The 17,660-nt window shown below is 43.0% G+C and overlaps 1 protein-coding gene and 1 long non-coding RNA gene across 6 annotated transcripts in view; one reads left to right on the top strand and one right to left on the bottom strand.

Moving 5' to 3' along the window:
- The window catches only part of ZFYVE28 (zinc finger FYVE-type containing 28), a 308,906-nt gene that overhangs the window by 156,321 nt on the left and 134,925 nt on the right, over nucleotides 1-17,660 (bottom strand). Inside the window, exon 2 of one of the 4 annotated variants that reach the window (XM_084625715.1) lies at nucleotides 15,599-15,673. The exons of the other annotated variants lie outside the window; for them this stretch is intronic. The gene's annotated coding sequence lies outside the window, so the exon portion shown is untranslated. The remainder of the gene's footprint in view (nucleotides 1-15,598; nucleotides 15,674-17,660) is intronic. 4 annotated transcript variants of the gene reach the window in all.
- LOC311519310 overlaps nucleotides 10,233-17,660 on the top strand; it is a 33,890-nt gene continuing 26,462 nt past the window's right edge. Inside the window, exon 1 of one of the 2 annotated variants that reach the window (XR_014711251.1) lies at nucleotides 10,233-10,366. This is a non-coding gene — a long non-coding RNA (uncharacterized lncRNA). Of the gene's footprint in view, nucleotides 10,375-17,660 lie in introns of both variants that reach the window. The other variant, XR_014711252.1, reaches the window with a different exon arrangement.

Here is a 17,660-nt window from a genome sequence, read left to right as displayed (position 1 = left end):
GCCACAAGCATGCAGGTCACACCCTGTCTCTGGGTGTGTTAGCTATGCAGCCAGCCCTGGAAACAGCAACTCTGACCCCAGCAGCCTGTCTACAGTCCCATAGCCCTACACTGGCTTTCACCAACCTTGGCTACAACCAACAAAGTGACCCCAACACTCTTCCAGTCCTCAATTTCCCTAAACTGCGGGCCCTTAAGTGTCCAGCCCTCTCCTGGGCCACTTGGAGAAATAATATGGTCCGTTTGCTCCTGTAAAGACACCAAATGTACAGCTTACCACTTTAACTTGAGTTAACTAACACACTTTTAATTTAATCTAGCAGTGCTGTGTTTGAATTAAAGTAAAACAAGTTTATAACAAAAGAAAAGAGGATTCTCTGTGAGATCAAGTAAAAGAGATAGAGATTGAAATGGTTACAAACAAATAAAAGTGAAAAATACTTCTAGTGACTAAAAACTTAACCTAGCAAGATACAGACTTTGTTCAAGATGGTTGTTTTTGCCCACAGTCTTCCAGCAGGACATCTTACCCCATCCCTCCATTCCCGTGGCATAGCTAGGTAGAGCAAACAGAGGCAGCGGACATAAAAAAAGCTGCCACCAGCTTGTACCCACTGGGTGGCACTCCGGGTCCTCGGCGGCAGGGGCCGTCAGTGCCGCCGAAATACCGCCGAGGACCCGGAGTGAGTGAAGGTCCCCGCCACCAAAGACCCGGAGTGCCGCCAGGTGAGTAAAAATTTAAAAAGTTGCCCATAAATTAAAAAGGCACCACTTGTGCTCAGAGGGGGAACAGCCACTCCCCCCACTCCCTCCCTGGCTACACTACTGCTCCATTCAAGGGCTCTTCCAGAAGCCCAAAATGCTGGTTCCTTTATCTCTTTGGTGAAAGAGAGAACTTGGTTTTCTGCCCCTTTCTTTTATAGTTAAGTAAACCTTTGAAATGGATTCTTCTGAAGGTTCCCCTTCAAAATAAAGTTTATTCAAGCCGTGAGGACGGCAACATTGAGTCTGGAGGTGAAGAAGCGCCATGCTGGGTTTCCCCCCAATCCCCGCTGATATTTGCTGAAATGCAAATGGTTCTGTTTCCTGCAATCTGTGCCCCTTTTGCAGTCCTGTTTACTGCTTATCTATAAATTGAGGTAAACCTACATTCCTTTAAAAAGAAAAGGAGTACTTGTGGCACCTTAGAGACTAACCAATTTATTTGAGCATAAGCTTTTATTTTATTTTTATTTATTATTTTATTGAGCTGTAGCTCATGAAAGCTTATGCTCAAATAAATTGGTTAGTCTCTAAGGTGCCACAAGTACTCCTTTTCTTTTTGCGAATACAGACTAACACAGCTGTTACTCTGAAACCTACATTCCTTTGTTTAAGACAGACCTATTTAACACCTTTAACTAGGCAAGGCTGTCTGGTGTTGAACATGGTCTAGTAACATCATACAGGGGGAATTCATAACTTTACATATAATGTTGTTACATACATTTCACCATAATATTTTTGACCACTGAGGTATTAGGTTTTAAATGATACCTCATAAGGCATATTTTGAACAAAGATTATCACACTAGCGTATAGGGTGTCAATACCCGGGTGCTTTGGGTCACAGCTCCCATAAAGCATCCCTGTTTCCTCCTGCTGGAATCCACATATACATGAACAACTCAGTGATATTGAAAGCAGCCTTAGCTTAGCCTCACTTTGAGTGCAAGTTTTACTGTTCATGAATATCTCATTTCAGACAAATACATCTGTATATTTCATGTCTACTTTTATGTAACAGCAATTAAGATTAAAAATAGATCCTCAGTTCCTTACGCCATCTTTCCTAATCACCTTATGTCCCTTTAATGACCAATTTCCTTGGACAACAAATCAGTATCTGCAGAAATTTCAGATTTCATAAGGGTATTTCTGTAGATTTTCTTGTATTCTCCAAAAATAAAAGTTTCTAGTGAGGTTTAAACTCAGATGAGGCGCCTCTGACTATAAAAAGCAGTTCTCTGCTCGTCTTCTGTATAGGATTTTGGAACCCTTCTGAAATGGTCATCTTGGGTACTTTTATCATCTTTTATGACCTTTTCATAATACACAAAGTTTAGGATAATTTATACTTGCTTACCCAAAGTTTTCTTTTTCCCTCTCAAGTAGTCTCTTCTTCTTTCGTATGGCTGGTGCAGAGCAGCAACTACAATTTCACCTGAAGTTGATCGAGCCAAATGGCTACACCAGGAGTAGCAGAATTTATTGCAGTAATGCCTCCTTCATATTTATAAATTGGACAGTAGGTAGTGATATATTCGATGGTCTGTCATGGGGAACCACACTCGCACACCGGGAAGTCCTTGATTTTCCATATGTGTATTAGATATCCGCATCTACCATGGTTAGTTCGAATTCGGTTCAAGTTGACCAAGATGACCGTGGAAGGTCAAATCCAGGAACCTTCTACATGGGATCTGGCATAAGGTGCTTATTTTTAAAGTCTTGTTTAGCCCAAACTGCTTTCCAAGCCTCCTTCTGATCATAGCCTGATTGCATGAGACTAAATGAATGTTCCCAGAAAGGCTTAAGGACTTCTTTTACTTCCTTAATGCTGACAGTGGAAGGTGCTCCTCGGGGGATTGATGCAAGTGTTTGGCAGAGTTGTTGATACACTTCTCTTCTTGTGTGTTTATCAAGTGGTCCTTTTATGTTCTCCACCAGTTTGGAGGCTACTGAGTTTGGCTGGATTTTTGGCCGGTACTCTGTGGATTAGCGGCCCCAAGACGTCGTAGTAATGTCCAGGCTTGACAACTTGAAGTGTAAAAATCAAGGTTTTGCACGCAATCAAGCCAGAGCTGGCATCTCGCTGTGTCAAGGGAGCATAGCAAGTAGTAAAAGTCAGATTCTACAATAGGTCTTCAGCCCATTTGCTGCTTTTGGGGATCAGATCTGTCAATCATTAGCTTCAACTAGCTGAGGTAACTTCAACAGCTATGATGAGAACAGTTCTTTTAACAAAATTCTACTATAAGCAAAATGACTAATTATGAATATGCTTACTGCAGAGCATGAGAGCTGTTCTATCAAACAGTAAAACCTTTATATTATCCAAGGTCTGGTAGATCTGTGGACCATAATACATGAAGAAAGGAAATTTTGGGGAAAGCACATATAAGTTTTTATTCTTCAGCATAGTACATTCCACATATCTGATAGTGGAATACACAAACATATAGATGATTGCCTGACTGGCTGAAGCACTGCAGTGAGAAACGCTATCCTTCTGAAAATGTCAGGTGAGGCTTTAACTTTCAAGTACTGTATGAAGGACTATATATATAACTATAGAACTGGAATGGACTATGAGAGGTCTTCTAGTCCTGTCCCCTGCACTCAAGGCAAGACTAAGTATTATCTAGACCAGGAGTCGGCAACCTTTGAGAAGTGGCATGCCAAGTCTTCATTAATTTAAGGTTTAAGATTTTGCGTGCCAGTAATAAATTTTACATTTACAGGGGGCCCCCCGATGGAACCCCAGACTGGCAGTGGGCTGAGCAGGGCCGGCGGCCAGGACCCTGGCTGGCAGGGGGCCGGGCGGCTGGAACCCCAGACCAGCAGCGAGGTGAGCGCGGCCAGCGGGTGGTATCCCAGGCCGGCAGTGGGCGGAGCCGGGCCAGTGGCCGAGACCCTAGCTGGCAAGAGGCTGGCGGCCAGAACCCCAGACCGTCAGCGGGCTGAGCGGGGCCAGCGGACAGAACCCCATACTGGCGGCGGGCTGAGAGGGGTTCCGTCCGCCAGCTCCTGCCAGCTGGGGTCCCAGCCAGTGGCCCCGCTCAGCCTGCTTCCAGCCAGGGGTTCCATTCACCTGGCTGGCAGGGGCCCGGGAGGCTGGAACCCCAGACCAGCAGCGAGGTGAGCGGGGACAGTGGCTGGTATCCCAGGTCGGCAGCAGGCTGAGCGGGGCTGGCGGCCGAGACCCTAGCTGGCAAGAGGCTGGCGGCCAGAACCCCAGACCATCAGCAGGCTGAGTGGGGCCAGCAGACAGAACTCCAGACTGGTGACGGGCTGAGCGGCTCAGCCTGCTGCTGGTCTGGGATTCCAGCCGCTGACTCCTGCCAGCCAGGGTCCCAGCTGCCAGCCCGGGTCCCAGCTGCCAGCCCCGCTCAGTCCGCTGCCAGCCTGGGTGGCCGGCAGTGGGCTGAGCGGGGCCGGCAGCCCGGCTGGCAATGGGCAGGTGGCCGGAACTCCAGACTGTCGGCGGGCTGAGCGGGGTGGCAGACAGAACCCCAGACCCCAGACCAGCAGCGGCTCACCCACTGCCGGTCTGGAGTTCTGCCAGCTCCTGCCAGCCGGGGTCCCAGCCACCGTGCTCAGCCCACTGGTGGCCTGGGGTTCTGCTCACCTAGGCAGGCAGCGGGCTGAGTGGGGCCAGCGGCCAGGACCCCAGTTGGCAGCAGCGTGCCAGTAAAAATCGCCTCACGTGCCGCAGGTTGCCAACCCCTGATCTAGACCATCTCTGACAGGTGTTTGGAGATTTTTAAGAGCAGATTAGACAATGACAGAGATTCCACAAGCTCCCAAGGCAATTTATGCGAGTGCTTAACTACCCTGACAGTTAGTTAGTTTTTCCTAATACCCAACCTAAACCTCTCCTGCTGCAATTTAAGCCCACTGCTTCTTGTCGTATCCTCAGAGGTTGATGAGAACAATTTTTCTCCCTCCTCCTTGTAACAACCTTTTATGTATTTGAAAATTGTATCATGTCTCCTCACAGTCTTCTCTTCTCCAGACTAAACAAACCCAGTTTTTTCAGTCTTTCCTCAGAGGTCATGTTTTCTAGACCTTTGATCATTTTTGTTGCTCTCCTCTGGACTTTCTCCAATATGTCCACATCTTTCATGAAATGTGGCACCCAGAACTGGACACAATACTCCAGTTGAGGCCTAATCAGTGCAGAGTAGAGCAGATTAATTCCTTCTTGTGTCTTGCTTACAAAACACTTCTGTTAATACATCCCAGAGTGATGTTCACTTTTTTTGCAAGTGTTACACTGTTGACTCATTTTCGCTTGTGATCCACTATGACTCCCAGATCCCTTGCCACAGTACTCCTTCCTCAGCAGTCAATTCCCATTTTCTATGTGTGCAACTGATTGTTCCTTCCTATGTGGAGTACTTTGCATTTGTCCTTATTGAATTTCATCCTGTTTACTTCAGACCATTTCTCCAGTTCCTCCAGATCATTTTGAATGCTAAGCCTAACAGCCAAAGCACTTGCCACCCATCCCAGCTTGGTATCATCCGCAAACTTTGTAAGTGTACTCTCTATGCCATTATCTAAATCATTGATGAAGATGTTGAACAGAACTAGACCTAGAACTGATCCCTCTGGGACCCCACTTGATATGCCCTTCCAGCTTCACTGTGAACCACTGATGATTACTCTCTGGGAAGGAAACCCATTTTAACATGTAATGTACCCAGGCTAGTTCCTACAGAAAGAATCGTATTGACAGAGAAGACATCTTCATCCATCAGAGCAGTGATTTTCTTTTGTTGGCCAGTTTCATGAACGTGTCCAGATTCTTTTGAGTTGTCCCACTTAATATATCAAGGTTAGATAAGAGGCTCTGGAGTAACATACCAATAGAGAAAGAAACAAGCAGACCAAAAAGGTGAAAGATCTCCCACAAGCCACATCTACTGGAAGAAAAGATTGGAAGATTTTTTATTCTCTTAGATCTGGCTCTTTGGTGGAACTTCTTGTGATCGAATGCACCCCTGTATTCACAACCTGCACGCTACTGTAACAATCTTTGTACAGAATATGCTTTGTGAGTATCCTTTGCAAACTAATAACTGACTGGTCAATAATATCATGGTGAAGTGTATGCAGCAACATTGTGTGTAAAGCTATGAAATCCCCCGTCTAACGTTAAGGGGATATGTTCAAACTCATGTAGTTAAAGATACCTGTTCAAACTCATGTAGTACTAATTAGGCACAACTGGTCAAGCAGGTCTAACAACAAAGTGATGTGTGGTTACCTCAATTTGCTTATAAGCTGTAAGCAGAGTCCTCAGCAAGAGAAAAAAGAAGGGAGACAAAGAAAATCTGTATCTCAGCATAAACAGGTTAAAACAGCATGAAGAATCTTTCCTGACTAGCCTCCATGTCTCCATATGCTCAGCTGAATAGTACATATATAGTTCCACCCCCTCATAAAGTTATATTCAGCTGCGCAGAAAGAGACAAGGAGGTTAATCAGTTCACTAATGTCACAAGATCACTAGTATCAGACTGCTACTCTCTAAGATTTCATACAAAACCACTCTGAGGACTGAGCACTATAGTTATTCCATTTTTAAGTGCCCAAGAAGTCCAGAGGGAAACATCCTATGGGCTTAAAGTGAGAACTGTTGCAATTATGAATCTAGGATCATGCTCCATCACCACAAAAGTTTCAGATGGCAGATTGCAAACCAAGCCTCCTAGCAGAGCTGACAGGAACCATTACCCTGTGGAAAGTTAGGGAAGATAAGACATAGGAAAAGGAGAAGTGAGTCGGCCCCTCTGTTCATCAGACTGAACAGTGGTACGTTACATTACTGCTAATCAGAAAGAACATTATCTTCCCCTCCTGTAATGTTTTTATTCCTTCTATACACTGAAAATATCTTCCATTTTACTGTCTGTTAAAATGTTTTTAAAATAGTCTCAAAATTTTCTCAGGTCATTGCCACATGCATCTCCTCTAGGGTAAATATTGGGAACTGAGCAGGAGAGAGAAGGCAGGCATAAAAAAAAACCTGTGCTTCTATTTATCATTGCTGTCTGTCAGTCTTAGAGAAGAATGTTATCCATTAGTTCCAGGTTGGTGAAATCTGAAGGTGCAGAAGTTAGTATTACTCTCCCAATGCTGTTTGTAATTTTAAGAAGCCTCAACATCCAATGCCTTCATCTTTGTTCAGATTTTTTTTAATAAAAGGAGGTCACAGTTATGGGGGTGACTGCACCTTTTTCCCCACTCCACCCCCTTCTTGTGTACCCTTTCAAGCCACAGGCTCTGTGCCACTACTCGTGGTCCCTCATGATTCTCCCACTCACAGACTGGGTCCTTAGGCTACACCACCAGTTTACCAGCCATGTTTTCTCAGCAGGTCCACCTGGGTTTGACACCTGCAAGAGACTGTCTTTTGGGAGCTGTGACTAGTGGGTAAATGCTGTGACTCAGAACTTAAAAAAAAAAAAGAAAGGATTATTCATTTATCCGCAGGAAAATAGTGCTTAGAGAAAAGGGTTAAAACAACAGAAAAGTCTACATGCATTTCATCATACCTAAAGTTTAGTATTTTCCTCAAAGCTTAGGCAGGCAGCCCCAATTTATCTCAGGTACCCCTCATTCTGAGAACTGGATTCAGTCTTCTTCCCTGCAGACACTGCCTCCAAGTCTCCGGTCTTCCCTGAACTTCAACCACTTTGTTCTCTGTGTCTGCAAGATGGGACTCTTTTCCCCTTGCCAAACTCACCTGATGAATGCACTGGAGGTGGAGGTACACTATCAAACAGAAGAGTCCACTCATTGTCTCATAAGTATTAGCCAACCATCTACAACCTGAAACCACTGTACTCCTTTCCTGGGGATTTGCAAGTAACTCCTTGTCAGCGGATGACAGACCCCATCATAACAAATCGAACAAAACAGGTACACATAATATTCATAAAAATAATACACCCGCCTCCCACATTTTTCACAAAGCATATAACATTTACTCTTGCCCAGTACATAGAAAGTCAATGTGCCATTACTGGGTGACCATGATTGACAGACTTTACTTTGTCCCTTAGAATTAGTGTCAAATTATTTCTGTTTGCATTTACCAAGTTCTACATCAGTTGTGCAACCTTTGTTTTCAACTGCCAGTCAAAAGAAATGTAGATGCTAGATGGACTTATCAGTTGAAACTCAACGGGAACACTGATAATGCTGAAGATATTTTTTTAAAAAATTGTATTATAGTCTGTGACCACAGCTAGTGTACTGAGATGGATTTGTGGATTACAGCAGGATTGCACTTCTCAAGATCACATTTATGATGGGGGAGACTTTCAAAGGCACAAAAGGCAGTCAGTAAAAGTCACTGGGACTTGGCCAGGCCATCTATTAAACATTTGTGCCTTTGAAAAAACTCCCAGTGCCCTAAAGTACTGAGAACTAGTATGTAGATGAGCACCAAATACTGTTCTTCAGAACTGTATTTTAAACATAAAAAAGTTTAAATTTAAATAAAGACAATTGAGGTCAATACCATTGAAAAGACAGGCTACTAGATGTTTCCAAAGAAATAATGTGCCTGGCAACCGGCTTGTAGAAAACCCTACCACCTTTCGTATCCAAGGGTACGGAGAGAATGAATTCCCAGGGTTCTAACAGGTTACAAATGGCAATTGCAGCTAAGACATTAATATAACCTTGTCATTCTAATTATAATGCTGCTGCCAACCTGTGCCACTGGAGTACATTGAAAATCAGAACTTTGTTTAAAGAGATAATAGCACATTATTATCTAGAGTGACAGTGTTTTACATTTTATTTCAGGCAAGTCTAATGGTTTTAAATGAGTTTTGTAAAACAATAAAAAACAAACAGCATCTAGGTTTTTACTTTTAACAGTACAACATGACATCATGAAAGGCTGAAGTAAATGTGTGCTATTTTGCATACCATCAGTTTAATGTAATCTGTTGCACAGAATGAGTGCTAATTATGTTCCCTATCCAGAATTCCAAAGCACAATAAAGATGCTTGTATTTGTAAGGAATAGAAGTCCCCCAATGTTCTTCATCATTCCATAACATATGGATGAACAGTCAGTTCTGACGACAGATTTTATTACATATTTTCAGATTTATTCACACACACTAAGAAATTTTTAGTTGGTTTCCATCAGAAAAGTTCACATAAAGCATCAGAGCAACATATTTGAATTGGCTAGTGATTCTGAATTGATAAACAGGAAGAGATTTTGGGGTTATAAAGTTGAAATGTAACTTTCATTTAACTCTTTGAATGTCGTACCTGCCTTGCATGCATAAGGCAATTATTTTACAAGACTCCACTTCTGCCATGACTCATACAGGAAACTAGCTGACCAATGGCAAGTTTGAATAGTCACTGGCAATAGCTGGTATAAAGAGAATATAAAAAGCAGACACTGATAACATAACCTTTTATTACCAATAAATGGTCAATCACCACCTTAACCACTATATTTTATGGTGTACTGTTTTCCCTTTTACCCTGTCTTTAGCTTCTGAGCTCCTTAAGGCAAAGAATATGCCTTCATTTCTGTTTGGAGAGCACCTAACACACTGTGAACATGACCAAATTGAACATTACCCAAAATAAATGTAATAAGGAACTTCTTTCTTCTCTTTTTCTATGGTATATGAACTCCACAAGACCATAATAAAACCTTTAATTGATATTATTATTTCATATTTATATCACAGTATCATATAGTGGTACTGGTCACAATAGAATCAATTGTGCTAGGCTCTGAAAATGTACATAACCCTACCCTGTAGTGGGAGGGTGGCCCTTGTGAAAATCAGTTTCCTTTTACATATCTCAAATTGGGAACCCAAAAATGCTCAGGCACCAAAAATCACTAGTTACTATTGAAATGTTAAACCACATGCACATTTCAAAATGTGATATGTATATACATGTCTATGATTTAAACCTGTAATTTGAGTGTGGGATTGATTTCTACAGCAGTTTAATCTCTACATCACACCGAGCCACCAATATACACAAACATTTCTCGTGTCATCTCTACCGGATACCGGAGAAATTCCCCAGTCTCCATTTTGCATTCCTGACTGAACAAGTAGGTTCACACCATTATTGGAAGCTGCAGGTCACATGAACAAGAGTAGGCTGAAGATTGCATCGCCTGGTAAACAGATTTCTCGGCATGTACAGTTCGAAAGTAGGGGAGAGGTCAGAAGTAAACAACAGCAGTGAGCATGCATGGAATGTTGGCACATGTTCAAGAGATGAGGTGATGCTGGCATGCATTCAAAAATGGGAGGTATTGTTGACATGAGTTCAAGAATGTTTGGTATTGAGCATGTACAGCACGTGCAATAAAGATCTGATGAGGTAATTAATCTAGAAAGTTCTGAAAGGACAGTATAAAGGTCAGTGTGCCAGTGGGCAGAAAACAGAGTGCTAGTAGAGAGCTGCTGAAGGATGAAGGGACCAGACCTTGGATGGAGAAGTGGTGCCGAGCAGAGCTGAGCCTGATAGCTGACTGGAGCGGATGGTGGCAGCAGCAGCTACAGCAGATAACACAGTAAACCCAACAGGACAGAGTGAGCCTGTCAGTTTTAATTACATTATTGTAGAGTATAGAGTAGTATTAGTATGTGTGTGTGTATTAATGAAGATGCATGAGTGTGCGCTAATTGTAATTTGTATATGAAAAACTTAAAGTACAATTTAAGGACTGGTTTCAGAGTAGCAGCCGTGTTAGTCTGTATTCGCAAAAAGAAAAGGAGGACTTGTGGCACCTTAGAGACTAGCCAATTTATTTGAGCATAAGCTTTTGTGAGCTACAGCTCACATCCGATGAAGTGAGCTGTAGCTCACGACAGCTTATGCTCAAATAAATTGGTTAGTCTCTAAGGTGCCACAAGTCCTCCTTTTCAATTTAAAGACTGTCAGCAATCTGTAACAGACTGGCCATCTGTGACAGGATGCAACCACTTAGAATCCTCTCAGCTGTATGTTATTGCAGTTGGGATGCTCTTTAACTTGCTGAAGGGATTTGTGTTTTTAGATTACTACTGTATTAGGGATTATGGTTTCTACTAACAAAAAGGCATCTTGTTTTGGAAAAGAATACTGCTTGTGCCAACCAATCATTTACCAGAATGTCTGTGTCCTTCAATAATGACAGGTTTCAGAGTAACAGCGTTGTTCTTCGCAAAAAGAAAAGGAGTACTTGTGGCACCTTAGAGACTAACCAATGTATTTGAGCATAAGCTTTCGTGAGCTACAGCTCACTTCATCAGATGCATACTGTGGAAAATACAGAAGATGTTCTTATACATACAAACCATGAAAAAATGGGTGTTTACCACTACAAAAGGTTTTCTCTCCCCCCACCCCACTCTCCTGCTGGTAACAGCTTATCTAAAGTGATCACTCTCCTTACAATGTGTATGATAATCAAGGTGGGCCATTTCCAGCACAAATCCAGGTTTTCTCCCCACCCCCACCCCACAAACCCACTCTCCTGTTGGTAATAGCTTATCTAAAGTGATCACTCTCCTTACAGTGTGTAGGATAATCAAGGTGAGCCATTTCCAGCACAAATCCAGGGTTTACCAAGAACGTCTGAGCAATGGGGGGGTGGGGTAGGAAAAAACAAGGGGAAATAGGCTACCTTGCATAATGACTTAGCCACTCCCAGTCTCTATTCAAGCCTAAGTTAATTCCAATTCAACAGTCTCTTGCTGGAGTCTGGTTTTGAAGTTTTTCTGTTGTAGTATAGCAACTTTCATGTCTGTAATCGCATGACCAGAGAGATTGAAGTGTTCTCCAACTGGTTTAAAGTCCATCTTTGTGTGGAATGTTGGTGTAGAGGGCTTCTACATCCATAGTGGCCAGCATGGTGTTATCAGGAAGATCACTGATGGAACAGAGGGTAATGGCTTGTAGAAAGTGGTGTTGGAGAGCTGCCGAGCAGCCTCTTGTTCATATTCCGACCTATTCATGATGACAACAGCACCTCCTTTGTCAGCCTTTTTGATTATGATGTCAGAGTTGTTTCTGAGGCTGTGGATGGCATTGTGTTCTGCACGGCTGAGGTTGTGGGGCAAGTGAAGCTGCTTTTCCACAATTTCAGCCCATGCACGTCGGCGGAAGCACTCTATGTAGAAGTCCAGTCTGCTGTCTCGACCTTCAGTAGGAGTCCACCTAGAATCCTTCTTTTTGTAGTGTTGGTAGGGAGGTCTCTGTGGATTAGTATGTTGTTCAGAGGTGTGTTGGAAATATTCCCTGAGTCGGAGACGTCGAAAATAGGATTCTAGGTCACCACAGAACTGTATTATGTTCGTGGGGGTGGAGGGGCAGAAGGAGAGGCCCCGAGATAGGACAGCTGCTTCTGCTGGGCTAAGAGTATAGTTGGATAGGTTAACAATATTGCTGGGTGGGTTGAGGGAACCATTGCTGTGGCCCCTTCTACAAGCCATTACCCTCTAATCCCACTGAGAGTTACCAAAAGCAACTACAGCATTTGGTTAAGAAACTCCCTGAGAAAGCACAAGACCAAATCCGCACAGACACACCCCTGGAACCTCGACCTGGGATATTCTATCTGCTACCCAAATCCATAAACCTGGAAATCCTGGGCGCCCCATCATCTCGGGCATTGGCACCCTGACAGCAGGATTGTCTGGCTTTGTAGACTCCCTCCTCAGGCCCTACGCTGCCAGCACTCCCAGCTATCTTCGAGACACCACTGACTTCCTGAGGAAACTACAATCCATCGGTGATCTTCCTGATAACACCATCCTGGCCACTGTGGATGTAGAAGCCCTCTACACCAACATTCCACACAAAGATGGACTACAAGCCTTCAAGAACACTATCCCCGATAATGTCACGGCTAACCTGGTGGCTGAACTTTGTGACTTTGTCCTTACCCATAACTATTTTACATTTGGGGACAATGTATACCTTCAAATCAGCAGCACTGCTATGGGTACCCACATGGCCCCACAGTATGCCAACATTTTTATGGCTGACTTAGAACAATGCTTCCTCAGCTCTCATCCCCTAACACCCCTACTCTACTTGCGCTATATTGATGACATCATCATCATCTGGACCCATGGAAAAGAAGCCCTTGAGGAATTCCACCATGATTTCAACCATCCCACCCCACCATCAACCTCAGCCTGGTCCAGTCCACACAAGAGATCCACTTCTTGGACACTACAGTGCTAATAAACAATGGTCACATAAACACCGCCCTATATCGGAAACCTACTGACCACTATTCCTACCTACATGCCTCCAGCTTTCACCCTGACCACACCACAAGATCCATTGTCTACAGCCAAGCTCTGCAATACAACCACATTTGCTCCAACCCCTCAGACAGAGACAAACACCTACAAGATCTCTATCAAGCATTCTTACAACTACAATACCCACCTGCGGAAGTGAAGAAACAGATTGATAGAGCCAGAAGAGTTCCCAGAAGTCACCTACTACAGGACAGGCCTAACAAAGAAAATAACAGAACGCCACTAGCCGTCACCTTCAGCCCCCAACTAAAACCCCTCCAACGCATTATTAAGGATCTACAACCTATCCTGAAGGATGACCAAACACTCTCACAAATCTTGGGAGACAGGCCAATCCTTGCCTACAGACAGCCCCCCCAACCAACTCACCAGCAACCACATACCACACAACAGAACCACTAACCCAGGAACCTATCCTTGCAACAAAGCCTGTTGCCAACTGTGCCCACATATCTATTCAAGGGACACCACCACAGGGCCTAATAACATCAGCCACACTATCAGAGGCTCATTCACCTGCACATCTACCAATGTGATATATGCCATCATGTGCCAGCGATGCCCCTCTGCCATGTACATTGGTCAAACTGGACAGTCTCTACGTAAAAGAATAAATGGACACAAATCAGATGTCAAGAATTATAACTTTCACAAACCAGTCGGAGAACACTTCAATCTCTCTGGTCACACGATTACAGACATGAAAGTTGCAATATTACAACAGAAAAACTTCAAAACCAGACTCCAGGGAGAAACTGCTGAATTGGAATTCATTTGCAAATTGGATATTATTAACTTAGGCTTGAATAGAGACTGGGAGTGGCTAAGTCATTATGCAAGGTAAACTATTTCCCCTTGTTTTTTCCTCCCCCCCCCCCGTTCCTCAGACGTTCTTGTTAAACCCTGGAATTGTGCTGGAAATGGCCCACCTTGATTATCATACACATTGTAAGGAGAGTGATCACTTTAGATAAGCTATTACCAGCAGGAGAGTGGGATGGGGGGAGAGAAAACCTTTTGTAGTGGTAAACACCCATTTTTTCATGGTTTGTATGTATAAGAACATCTTCTGTATTTTCCACAGTATGCATCCAATGAAGTGAGCTGTAGCTCACGAAAGCTTATGTTCAAATAAATTGGTTAGTCTCTAAGGTGCCACAAGTACTCCTTTTCTTTTTGTGTCCTTCAAGTATTTCCTTGACTATCCTGGAGACCCATACCTTAAGAGAACAGATTGGTGAACAGGTGGGCTGTTGTAAGGGAAAACCTTTATGGGGATATTTAAATTCTATCCACACAGGGAAATACTGTTAGGGGATATTTAAAAATTCACTTGTTTTGAGGGAATCCCTTGGTAAGCCCAGGAGGGGGAAATAAACCAGTTATATTCTGGGGGTACCCTAATTCTGTTTTCAGGGTAACGCACCTACAACACATTATTTCTTTCTTTACCATTCAAGATCCTTCCCAGCATGTCAATTTGGAAATGTAACAAAAACCAACGTCATACTATCAAATCATAATCCCCCTTTAGTCAACTTGTAAATCAGGCAAGTTCTAGGTTGATGGTTCAGAATTTGAGTTTCCAAGTGAATTTTTGCTTCATTAGATTAGGACTGCCAGCAATCTAGAGTGATAGCTTCTAATTAGCACTCTAAATATATAATGTGTGGATGTAAGTCTTTAACCAAATAGTTTAGCTCATGTAGGAGGAATCTGAATTTCTGAACCAAAAAATATCCTGAATTCTTTCCCCACTGATGACTAAAGTTCATGTGCCCATGATGTGTATGTGGTATAAATTGCAACTGTGAAGAGTATGTGAGCAGACAATCACTATATGATAAGATATTTATATTGTTAATGGATTGGAAAACATTCCTTATAGTAGTAGACTCAAGGAGCAAAATCTAGCTATCTTACACAAAGAGAAGATTAAGAGGTGACTTGATCACAGTCTGTAAGCACCTACATGGGAAACAAATATGAAATGCTAAACTTCTGTTTCCCTAGCCACTATATAGGCATCAGTTGAACATAATGTTTTATTGATATACAGTAGAACCTTCTTTATCCGAGCCTCCATTATCAGACTCTCCGTATTAACTGAACCACCAGCCGCTCGGGGCTGACAGCAGCAGGGGCTTCGGCTGTCAGCTCCACCACCTGGGGCTAACAGCTGGAGCTCCTGCCCTCCCACATCTTAAAATAAGGGATAGAAAGCTCTTTGCCAATTCTCCTGATTATCCAAATATTTGATTATCTGATCTGGCCCCAGTCCCAGTTAAATCAGATAAATTTGTAAATTTAAGCACATTCAAAACTCAACCACAAGAGGGGAAGGTTTCACACATTGAATATGTGATGCTTATTTACCTTCAGTAAAATTTAGTTCATAGTTAATATATGTTATTTTTTCATAAAACGTAAAAATTAAAGATTCTCTGTAAAAATGAAAATTCTGCATTTTTCCATAACAAATGGATTTCTAGGATCCCTGCTCATTACCTCTGAAAATCAGGCCCGAAGTATAGCTATCATTAGTTGGGGAACAGCACAGAAACACAGCTTGTGTTCTAAAGCCTGAAAGGAAAAAGAGAAAACAGATAATCTTGAACTGACCTGCATAGCATAATGGACGCAACAGAAAAACCTAAAAAAAAAAAAATCTTTTCAATAGAAATTGAAATTCAGGGCTCCAAAGGAACTTTGCTCAAATCACCTTGGAATTAAATTAAGAAAACATGGTGGAGACAAATCTTCTATATGAAATAGCTGCCTTAATAAATGAATTGAAAGTAAACAATAGTGTCTACTAAGGCTGCCTTTCCTCCAGCCCCTAGAGCACTAAGGGTATGTCTACACAGCAATTAAGCACCTGTGGCTAGCCCAGGTCAGCTGACTCAGGTTCATGGGGATTAGGTTACAGGGCTGTAAAATTTCTGTGTAGAAGTTCAGGCTCAGGCTTGAGCCCAAGCTCTGGGGCCCCACAAGGGTGGAGGGTCCCAGAACCGGGGGCTCCAGCCTGAGCCCAAATGTTTACATAGCAATTTTTAGCCCCACATCCCAAACTCTGCGAGCCAGAATCAGTTAACCCAGGCCAGCCGCAGCTGTGCCACAGGTCTTTTATTCCACTGTAGACACACCCTATGAGCTGAACTGTAATCCTATAAAAGGTGCTGTCAGATAGGGTCTAGTCAAGGCCTATTTGAAGAAACACCAAGCACGATGGAGCTAGTCCCCCCTCTTTCGTACCAGGAACTTAATACCACTAATTTTCTATGTTGTTGATGTAACTGATGATTTCTTGGTGGTATTCAGTACCTGGTTCAAGGTGTAGGAAGAAAGAACATGACTGCTTGGTCAGACACCTAATAAAGAAAATAAGGGATGGGGAATGGACTCTCACAGCTGCAATTTTCTAGATTATAATCAGTCTTCTTTCCTTTCTAATGTGCATCACAGATTGAACTGGGCTTTGAAGAGGTTTCAGAGTTCAGTTCACTTCTGTGGCATGGTCTTTGTCAAAAACAGAGAATCTGGCACATCTAGACCAGGAACAATGGGAACTGAAGGATGCTAACAAAGCCTGCTGGGTCTAAAGATGCCTGCTTTTCCCATTATGGGGGACTAGGAAGAGGGCCGAACTTGATTTGAGTCTCTCTGCAAAGGCAGAAGTAGGGAGAAAAGGGAAGGGCAGAAGTATTGATCTTTCTAAGTAGTAAGGGCTCAAGCAAGCTTGCAAAAGAGATCTGGGAGGAAACTTGAAAAGAAGCTGGGCAAAGAGACCCACAAAAGCGCCTGAGAAAACAGAAGAAGTTTTGTCCAGATCCTGATGATGGATCTGCAGACCAAAGAGTTTCTCTCTTTTTTTGGACTGTTTTTGGTTACCCCAGAAAGGGAAGTTTTTGGTTCATGCAGAGGACTAAACCATGAAGCTAATGGGGTGGGGGGTGGGAAAGAGACTGTAGCACCAGCCAAATCCAATGACAGGTAGGTAAACTGCACCCTTGCAACATGCTACCAGTCTCATTGAATGCTGACCAACAGAAGTCTACCAGTTTTGGACACCAATAGGAGAAGAGTCTTTTGCATGAATTCCTGTATGTCATATTTCTCCTATCAGGTGCTGGTTGAAGGCAAGCTGCTCCTTGGTACATGAGCTTGGCCTTATTCAAGCTACTATACTCCCAAATCCTTTTCTGACTAATTTGAACTTGAGGGAACATTCATGTCACATGGGGAAGAAGATTCATGATGAAAGTGAGCAACATGATAATGCTTCCCCTTCCTTGGATTTCCCCAGTAATGTTACCTTCAGAAAATCTTTGCAGAAGTGGAACTGCTGAATAAGGAAGATGTGTGATGCTTAAAGACTGAGTGTAAACTGGAGAAAAGAGAAATGGTACAGTGGGTGAGACTTTGGCACCAAAAATCTTTGTGAATCAGCATGAATTAGAAAAAACAGAAGTCCCATAATTAAGGAAAATTTCACATCCTGTGCCTGTTCTTTGCCCCTTTATCCCAAATTCGGTCTCAATTACTATATCAAACTGTTTTTAGCCTTACT

This window comes from Lepidochelys olivacea, assembly GCF_965140295.1.
Source record: "Lepidochelys olivacea isolate rLepOli2 genome assembly, chromosome: 4".
Classification (NCBI taxonomy): Eukaryota; Metazoa; Chordata; order Testudines; family Cheloniidae; genus Lepidochelys; species Lepidochelys olivacea.
The sequence above is the reverse complement of the archived record's forward strand: the minus strand, read 5'-3'. Positions and strand labels throughout refer to the sequence as shown.